This window comes from Trachurus japonicus, chromosome 13 (assembly GCF_045865225.1).
Source record: "Trachurus japonicus isolate A0001 chromosome 13, Traja_1.0".
Classification (NCBI taxonomy): domain Eukaryota; kingdom Metazoa; phylum Chordata; class Actinopteri; order Carangiformes; family Carangidae; genus Trachurus; species Trachurus japonicus.
The window spans coordinates 40,519,582-40,529,698 of NC_140919.1; the positions used below are offsets into that span (position 1 = coordinate 40,519,582).

The 10,117-nt window shown below is 40.7% G+C and overlaps 1 protein-coding gene across 2 annotated transcripts in view; it reads right to left on the reverse strand.

Annotated features, from left to right (window-relative positions):
* mettl16 (methyltransferase 16, N6-methyladenosine) overlaps positions 1-10,117 on the reverse strand; it is a 56,025-nt gene that overhangs the window by 44,394 nt on the left and 1,514 nt on the right. The window lies entirely within an intron of this gene.

A 10,117-nucleotide genomic window follows, 5' to 3' on the forward strand; every position in this document is an offset into this window, starting at 1 on the left:
ATATCCCTCAGTTTTTCCTGAAAAGACAAATTGAATCTGTCATAGTGAGTCATGTGTCCAGTCCACTATTCAAGTCACCGAGAACAAAGATTTCAGCATTTTACAGTTAACAGAGCTGCCTGCTACGAGAGTTTGACTGTGAAGAACAATAACAAGCTCTCCAGTCGTTAAAGGGATAGTAGCATTTTTTTAAAGTGGGGTTGTATGATCTACAAATAGCCCCTAAGTACTTTAATTGCAGTAGAAGACTCTCTGCACTCCTCCCGTTAGCAACGCCAGCCCATAATAGCCCTGCCCAGAGATTTACAACATACAGTGTTGTGAACAGACCCAAAGAAACGGCCTATTTTCGCGGCCTAAAAGAGGTTTCACGTGAAAAAAAATACACAGTTTCATTGTTCACTATAATATAATTTTTTCCAGCCCTTCAAAGTGCAGGAAAAACACAGTTTTTATTTGGACCTAACCAACTCACGTATCCCTCCGCCCAGGGTTAGCGCCCGCCGATCAGCAGTTGGTTAGGTCCAAATAAAAACTGTGTTTTTCCTGCACTTTGAAGGGCTGAAAAAAATTATATTATAGTGAACAATGGAACTGTGTATTTTTTTTTTAGGTAAAACCTCTTTTAGGCCGTGAAAATAGGCCGTTTCTTTGGGTCTGTTCACAACACTGTATGTTGTAAATCTCTGGGCAGGGCTATTATGGGCTGGCGTTGCTAACGGGAGGAGTGCAGAGAGTCTTCTACTGCAACTAAAGTACTTAGGGGCTATTTGGAGACCATACAACCCCACTTTAAAAAAAATGCTACTATCCCTTTAATGTTGCAGGGAAGGTGGTTGGTGAACCGCAGCAGCAGCTCTGGGACTCAGTCAGGAAGGACACACAGATGACTGGGGATGCCTCACACCCCGGAAATTCAGAATCTGTACGGCTCCCATCAGGCCGGCAGGAAAACATAAAAGAAATCTTTTACTTCATGTGCTGTACTGGTACTTCATGCAGATGACTGCAGCTGATTTCAAGGATATTTTCTCTTTTTATTCCAACACACTGCTGCTGGTATTTCTTGTCCACCTGCATGGTTTGTCTGTGTGGTATTGGGGAAGGTCTCGTGTGATTCGTCTTTTTGTTCCTGGTATAATTTTATGCGGAGGAAGCCGAAGACAAATTTCCACTAAGGTGGACACAATAAAGTTCAACTCAACTCAACTAAACTAATCAATATCTATAGCGACATTTTCTCCATTTCTCTTATCATTTCTACCACACTGTATGAGCCTTTTTAGGAAATATCTTAGCATTTAAAGGTCCAGTGTGTAAAATGAGGGAAAAACAGTGACATCAATCCAGTGCTATTATTTATCTATTAAATAACTCTATTGTTTAGTTATGAACGTGAAACTCTTGAGGCAGGATTTTCCATTCCGTAAAACATGGTGGCGCCAGATGGCAACACTCTCTAAGACCCTTGCTATATCATGTATATAAAAGAAGATTATAAGGCTATGAAAACCAAACAGATTTTATTTTATAGTGATTATTCACTTATATAAATACAGTATATTCATTGGTAGTATATTATATTCAGATTTTAACAATAAACCTTGACAAATATTACACACTGGACCTTTAAGAGCTTAATAACTGTCACTTTTTAGGAAATTATGAGGAAGGTTTTCAGGAAATCAGCTGGAGGGATTTACTTCTTTTAAATCCAGTTAACATGAGATGATAAATGATGGATCATTTGCTCTGACACTGAAAACGCTGCGAGTCGACCGCCTCACTGTGACTGGTCGCAGCATCGGCTGTGGAGAAGCAGCAGACCTGATTAGACGTGTGTTCTCTGTGCAGTCGCCATGTGAGCGCTGCCACTTCCAGTTCAGACAACACAACAACAACAACAACAACAACAACAACAACAACAACAACAGAGGTGAATCTGTTTAGGTTTCAGGGTGAAGTCGTCAACCAACCACCACTGAACCAATCACAGCAGTGGAGATAACGGGCTTTGTTCATGTCAGCTCCGTAGAGCTAATTGGAGCTGCTCACCAGAAACCCTGCGGCCGTCCTCAACACAACGCCAATTAAAACTCATAATTAACTCATTTTAAAACAAATGATTTGGAGGACGGAGATGTTTCTACCTGGATACCAAACCACAGTACAGACGGTCTACAGCACATTCAGTGGGTCAAATATGGAAAAATGATATCCAGCCTAAGGCCATGACTTCTTCTTCTTTCTTACTCCCATCTAGGGTTGTAAAATTCCGGGAATTTTCAAAGTTGGGAACTTTCCATGGGAATTAATGGGAATATATGGGAATTAACGGGATTATATGGGAATAAAAGGGAATAAATAGGAAAAAATCAGAAATTTACCAAATTGAAGGTTGGCCCTTAACAGGGAACTTAAATGTAGTTGTGAAAAATATATTGTAGCATACTAAAACAACCAGATTTAATGCAAGTACACTTGAATATCTATGGAAAGCAGAAAGTGTTTTCACTACATTTCCCATGAGCCTCAGCGCGCACGGTGAAATTCTTGGACCGGCGCAAAGACGGACGAAAACGAAAACACTTGGCAAGAATGTTTTCATTGATCAAGAATGAAAGTCGGAGGTTCGCAGATGATCAGATACCATCGTAGTAATATAGTAAGTATAGTAATATTTTAGTCAACATTCATGTTTTTGTTGTTCAATAAAATAATTGATTGTTCATACAAGAATTAAAACTTGATAAAGTTCTACTCACAAATAAATCTGTTGAAATGTCATGTTTTTTAATTGTATTATTTTGCATGGATGTCTGTTTATGACAACAACAAAAAATTACATTTATGTTTGGATATGATACAGCTTGTTTAAATTACCCCCAATTTCCAGTTAATTCCCATAAATTCCCAATAATTCCTATAAAATCCCATGGAAAGTTTCCAATTTGGAATATTTCCAATATTCCCCAGCTTAACTTCCCATGGAAAGTTGGTGGAAATTTACCGGAAATTTACTGGAAATGTTCCGCCCCTTTGCAACCCTACTCCCATCAGATAATAAACATGAATCTGAATGTTAACTCTCTGCTGGGTTTCCCATTGAGAGTTTACATTTATCACTTTACAGCGAGGCATCATGGAGTCCTATAAGTATTTTGCTCGTTCACCCTTAATTGCCGAGAACATGCTCAATAATCCGTCTGGTGTGAAAACTGAACATTACACTGAAGTGAAAATCCCTCCACAGATGACGATTGTCTTCCAGCCCGTGGAAATATGGACTGCCAAATTAAATGTCACCATGGGGCTGTTGCATTTTTAATAACCGTTCATGCCTCCTAATCCCATTCCCACCCCTCTATCTCCCTGATCTCAGCCCCTCCTCCTTCTCCTTCACAAAAAACTGAAATAAAAAAAAAACTCAGACTATTTTGGGGGTTTATCTTTTCCTCACTTCACTTCCAATCACATGCACCATATTTCTAGTGGTCTGAGCTCCTCTCTCGGCCCGCCGCTATCAGCCCTCTCCACCGACGACTCCTGAACGAGGGAGACGTATCTCCCCCCGAGGATTGAGTGAGTGTCTCCCCGAGATTACTCTCATCCCCCTAACTCGCTGCTTAAATACTTAAAAACCCAGGAGATGAATTCATTGGGAAATACAAAACCACGCTAATCCCTCCACTGATGGAATGACAGACTGACGGAGGGAGAGAGCAGCCAGACGGTTAACCAGCACAAAGTTATAGGCACAAACCCTGGACATCCGTTCATGTTGTCGGCTAAGACAATGAACTGGCAACAGACGTCTGATCAGGGTTAGGCCTTTTGTTTTCACACCGGCTCAAATGTTTATGGAGGGAAAAAAAAAGGGAGGATTTCTTCTCACAAGAAGTCTCCCACTGCTAAAAAGTGACAACGATTCCAGATTACAGCTGTAACAATCGCCACCTCTGTCTGATAATCAATTAATAAAGTAAATTTTACAGTTAAACATGGTAAACCTATTTATAGTTCCAGCTAGGGAACTATAGATAGAGCTCCACTACGAACTTAATGCTGCTCCTTCATTTCCTGTTTTACATGGACAACCTGATCAATCCAGGTGTGTCTGACCATTGTGACGACTCAGACACACCTGGATTAATCAGGTTGTCCAATAATGTAAGACAGGAAATGAAGGAGCAGCATTAAAGGATAATTTCCGTTTTTTACAACCTGGACCTTATTTCTAGCATAAAATACGATCATTTACTCACCCAGATAACTTTGGTGTCATTTGGAGTTGTTTTGACGAAATTAGCCCCAGTGGAGCGGCGCGTATATCCGTATAATGCGAGAACACGGGGCAGTGCAATGCAGCCTCTAAATAACACATTATCCGCCGCAAAACTCGTTCATTTCACCAATATTTTGTTATGATACACTAGTGCTATTCCCCTCCGAGCCCGTGGTGGCATGTTATCAACATCCGGGGTCTGTAGGTTGACCTACTGACCTCTGACCTGGATGATGTCATCTCTGAGCGCCGCCCGGCTCATTCTGATAATAATCATTCTGCTTCGGCATTCGGGTCCATTTTTATCTCAACTAGCCGGAGCTTTAGTGAGTCCAGGTTGAGGAGAGGAAGCCTGTGGAAGCTGAACTTCATCCAGCTGCTCATTTTGTTCTGACAAGTCAGAAACACGCAGAAACGAACCATAGTAGCTGTAGCAAGTTAGCCGCGCCGGGCAGCGGTCGGAAATGACATCATCCAGGTCAGAGGTCAGTAGGTCAACCTACAGACCACGGATGTTGATAACAGCTAACCCCGGACTCAGAGGGGAATAGCACTAGCCTATCAGAACTAAATATTGGTGAAATGAACGAGTTTTGCGGCGGATAATGTGTTATTTAGAGGCTGCATTGCGCTGCCCCGTGCTCTCACATTATACGGATATACGCGCCGCTCCACTGGGGCTAATTTCGTCAAAACGACTCCAAATGACACCAAAGTTGTCTGGGTGAGTAAAATGATCTTATTTTATGCTAGAAATAAGGTCCAGGTTGTAAAAAACGGAAATTATCCTTTAAGTCCAGGAAGTAGTGGAGCTGTGCAAAGAGCCCATTCTCCAGCTTCCACACTGAATGTCTAGTCCCAACACCACCAGCCCATTGTCTGTCTGTCTGTCTGTCTGTCTGTCTCTCTACCAGGGAACCACTGACAGACACTGTGACACCACAAACTGCTAATTACCACCTGTCACCAACAGTTTTCCAGCGTTGCCCACACACGTCCGCTCTGATGTGATTGACTGGCCACCTCGCAGCCGTGCAACAGGACCGGCCCACGTCGTCAGTATGTTCGCCGGTGTAGCAGACAGATGTTCGTCTGCGTTTATCTCTACACAACACCGACAATAACAACAAGCCGTTTCCTCGGCGAGCAGACGCGCTACCTGTTTAATTCAACACAAGCGGAGAGGGAGGAGAGCGTCTGCGTCCTGTCGTCCTGACAGATGACGAGCAGAACCTCAGACTCAGGTCCAACAATAACTGTCAGCGCTCACATTCATTCTGGGGATTCCTTTGTTTTTGACAAATGTTTGCACCGACAGGAAAATATTGTCATGCTAAAAAGATGGTAACCAGCCGCTCCTTTGGATTTTCAATCAAATAAAAAGGGCTGTTTTTGTTTTTGTCTTTATCTAGAAAACACAAAGCAGCTGTACAAGTGTGTTGCCACTAGCGCACCATAAAAACAAGACTGTGGTGACATCATAGCCTTATTGGTGGAGAAATATGAGTATATGAGTATATGTTTTACTATAGTTATGGAAACAACAATCATGAATGTATTTTTAATGAAACTGAAGACAACATATGGACATGATGCCAACACAACTAAAGACATAGAACTCAAATTGATACGGTATCGATATTGTTGGAATAATGCTAAAAAAAAGTGAGTATCACTGTTGTATAACTTGAAACTTGACACTACCAACAGTTGATCATGAGTTGGTTTCATATGTCAGACATAATTATATACACCTACGTAAAACTATTGCGGTAATTGGTGCTGTAGTTGCTGATCATTGTGTGAAACCAAACCACTATCTAACCTTTAGTAAGTGATTAGTTACGTCTGTTACAGCGTCGTCACAATGTCTCTCAAAGACGGAATCAATAAACCATGTTGACATTTTAACTTCTTCCATTCAGTCAATCCAGAGCTCTGCTGTTAGTTATGAGACATCACCATTATAAATTCATCTACAAACAATCCTATCAATTAAAGAGATGGTTCAACATTTTGGCAAATTGGATTGGTTGTTTTCAAGGTAAATTCATGCAAAACCGCTGATGCACGTTGCCTTCAGGGACAGTTTTTCATCAACAGTCTCTGCATTTCCCTCTAAAACGACTCTGTGTGGTAACGTTGTGTTATTATCTCATAGCGTGGTGAATGTGCAGCTCACAACTTGTCCACCAGAGCGTTGTGGAGTTGTTGGATTGTGTATTTGATGAGTTTGATGAGGGAAACCAAGAAATCCCATAATGAGCCTCCTCTGTAGCGTAGCTCTGAGCAGCTCACGGCTCTGCTCCGCCGTTCTAAAAATAGCTTGCACCGATAATTAAAGCTAATGAACCTACTGCTATGACTATAGGGATTATGGCAATGGGCCAATTTTCCAAAATGTTGCACTATCCCTTTAACCAGTCAATCTTTTGGTTTATAATTAAGCAGAGTAACATGTCCACTACTCTTAAAAGATATCAGCCTCAAAAGTCTTGTGTCGTCCACAATGCAAAAGCATTTGATTTACTTCAACAACCAAGAAAAACAGCGAATACTCAACTTTCAGTTCTGAATCATGTGATAATGTTATTATCATCTACCAATGTCCTCAACCTGATCTCCTGCCACTTATCTTCATGTTTCCTTTGTGTGGGTTTTATTGGTCAAAAACCTGCCCAGATTCAAGAGCGTGTCAGAGCGGTGGTTCACTAACTACACAGGACAAACTCTGGACACAAATCAAAGCTGCCGGTGCCACATGAACTCAAACCGCAAAGAAAAAGACGTGGAAATTAAAGAAGTCGTCCTGCTCCAGTAGTTCCTGTTCCTTTCCCACAGCAGCAGCAACGTCAACACCACTAATCCCACCAGACATGTTCTTCCTTTGTTCTCCTGCCTGGAGTTTTCCCCATCATGACTTCAGAGCAGCATCAGCACACACACACACACACACACAGCGCTGCGGTCGGAGTGGGAGGCCGAACTAGAAGCTTACTGGTGAGCTTTGATTGACACACTAACCCATTTTTAAAATTGGGGTTCAAAAGTTTGAGGAGAGCAGCAGACGGAGGATGGAGGGGAAGAACGATGCTGGGTCCGTTAATGGTTCGTCTGTTGTTGTTGTTCCTCCTGCCGTTGCCAGGGGCCGAGTGAGCAGCAGTAGAGATGGGATGGACTCTACTGGGACGTGAGCGGTGCTGAATGAGTGACTCCAGGCCCGACTGAGTCAGTAGTAGGAGTAGTTGAGTGATTAGTGCAAAGGTTTCTGCACACAGCTTCAAAACAGAAGCTATGAATGAATGTTTATTTCGATCACAGCATCAAAATTTCTACAAAACAAATTCAAGGTAGTAACAAATACTATATAGCTGGTCAAAAAGGCAAAGCTTATAGCTGCTGCACCCTCGTTTCTCATTTCATTATAAAAACCATAAGCAGTCTGATCAGAATGGTGCATATGCATACACACATACACACACACATATACATATACCTACACAGTACGTCCCCCACCGACCATCCTATATCCACAAACCTTCACAACTCAAAAACAAAACAGGTCGAAATTTCCTAGGTGACATTACACAACCCAGATCAATCCTCAACTACAAACATACGCTAAAAAACAGTCAGAAACAAACAAACAAGAAAACGTCATGTTTGTTGCAAAATTAAGTTAATTATTTCCCTTTGTTGCTCTCAACACTTTCACTTCTGTACTTTTCAAAAAATATTATTTTTAAACATTGTTTTTAAATGGGCAACATTTTTACTATCTTTAATATCTTCTGGTATTAGCTGTTCCAAAGTTTCACTCCACAGACAGATATGCACAGACTTTTCAACGTGGTACGAGCAGAAGGTTGCTTTAACTTCCCTCTCCCTCTTAGGTTGTACCCTCCCTCTCTTTCCCCAAACATTTTTTGGATTTTTCCTGGAAGTAGATTGTGCTTTGCTTTATACAAAAATTGTGCAGTTTTGCAGTCCACTAGATCTCTAAATTTCAATGCTCTTGATTTTAAAAACAATACATTGGTATGTTCATGGTACCCCACATTATGCACTACTCTTATTGCACGCTTCTGTTTACATTGACCCGTCCAATGTCCATCAAATTATATGAAGAAGATCCCTAAAAATATTAATGCAAATAAAGCCGGTGAAAGTGCGTTTCCATCTAAGAACTTTAAATTGGAAAAAGACGGGCGTAATGACACCACATGCAATTTTGCAATGTATAATGTATTAAATAGATTTCTTGCATTTTAAGTTGTTTCGATTCATTTTTTTATAAGTATATTTTTGGGGCTTTTTATTGCCTTAAATTGATGGCAAAGTGGAGAGAGAGACAGGAAATGGGGAGGCAGAGAGGGGGAATGACATGCAGGAAAGGGCTGCCCGATGTGGGATTCGAACCGGGGCCGCCTGCGGTGAGGGCTGTAGCCTCAACAATTGAGCTAAACACCGCCCCGTTTCCATTCATTTTTGCACTGAATCGCAAAACAAAATGCGCACAAGCCAAATGTGACGAGCCACTGGAGCGGTTGCCTGGAAACCACTGAGCGATACGGATGATGGATCACATCATCTACCAACAAACACTGCACAAGTTCTAATACTGCTCATGTGCCAACTAATTGTGACATACCAAGCTGTCATCAGAAGACAGCGACGTGTTAACATCATTCTAAACTGTAGTGTTAGCTAAATGCTACAGGACACACAACAGAGATTACATGGCAGAATTAACCTAACACGTTTTCGCAATTCACATTTATCCAGCAAAGAACTGTTGCCATCAGAATTTGTCACATTTCTTTCACAACACGTTGTTATCGATCGAGAGAAAATCCATTGAGATGGACGTAGGGATGTCACAATTACTTGTTTTCACAATTAATCGTGGTATTAAACGCCACAATTATTTAATCGTAAAGATTCCTAAATACCGTCACTTTCACAAAAATTTGATGTTGGAACCTTATTGGCAGATGTGGCGCCAAAATAAAGGTAAATGCTCAGATACTGGTCCATTTATCTAACGTAACATTTAATTGGTAGGAATTTAAATGTTAGCATGTCATTTTTAATTTAAAAAAAAAGCAAAACAAATCAAAAAACGATTAAAATAAACGCAAACATTTGGTATAGATAACAATTTATGACCTGAATATTTCAAACACTTCCCCTGGGGATTAATCATTGGTCATATATTAATAGGTACTTGAAATATTTTGTGTAAACAATGAGTAATGTAATTATATTTTGACTATATTTGATTTTACACATTCATAGTGTTGTGAAATTAATTAGTGCATAATAATCGTGATAATCGTAACACCGTGATTATTTCCCTGATAATAATCGTACCAAGAAAATGTGTAATAGTGACATCCCTAGATGGACGGTATAAACTCTTGACATTTAACAACTTAATGCGTATAAAACCATGCAGATGGAAACATAGCTCAAAGAAAAAAAGGGTTCAAACGCAATGTATTGGTGTGCATTCAAACACTGTTTTTTTTGATTGATTAATAAAGACACAAATGTATCTCCAAAGTGTGAATGAACATGGTTTAGGAATAGTTTAGGGAAACGAAATTAAAATGTCTTAACGATTCTGATGGAACTGAAATGTTAGAAGTGGTTCCATCCTATTCTTGATTCTCGATGCCCAACCTTAGGGCGTTTGTTTTCACACCGAGGACATTTGGAGCAGTTTAACCCTAAAGATCGGTTCGTTTGGGCAGATGTGAACACAGCAATGTCAACTCTTGTTTGTTTTTTATTCTGCATTAGTGAAGATGGCCACTGATGCTTGGTGTT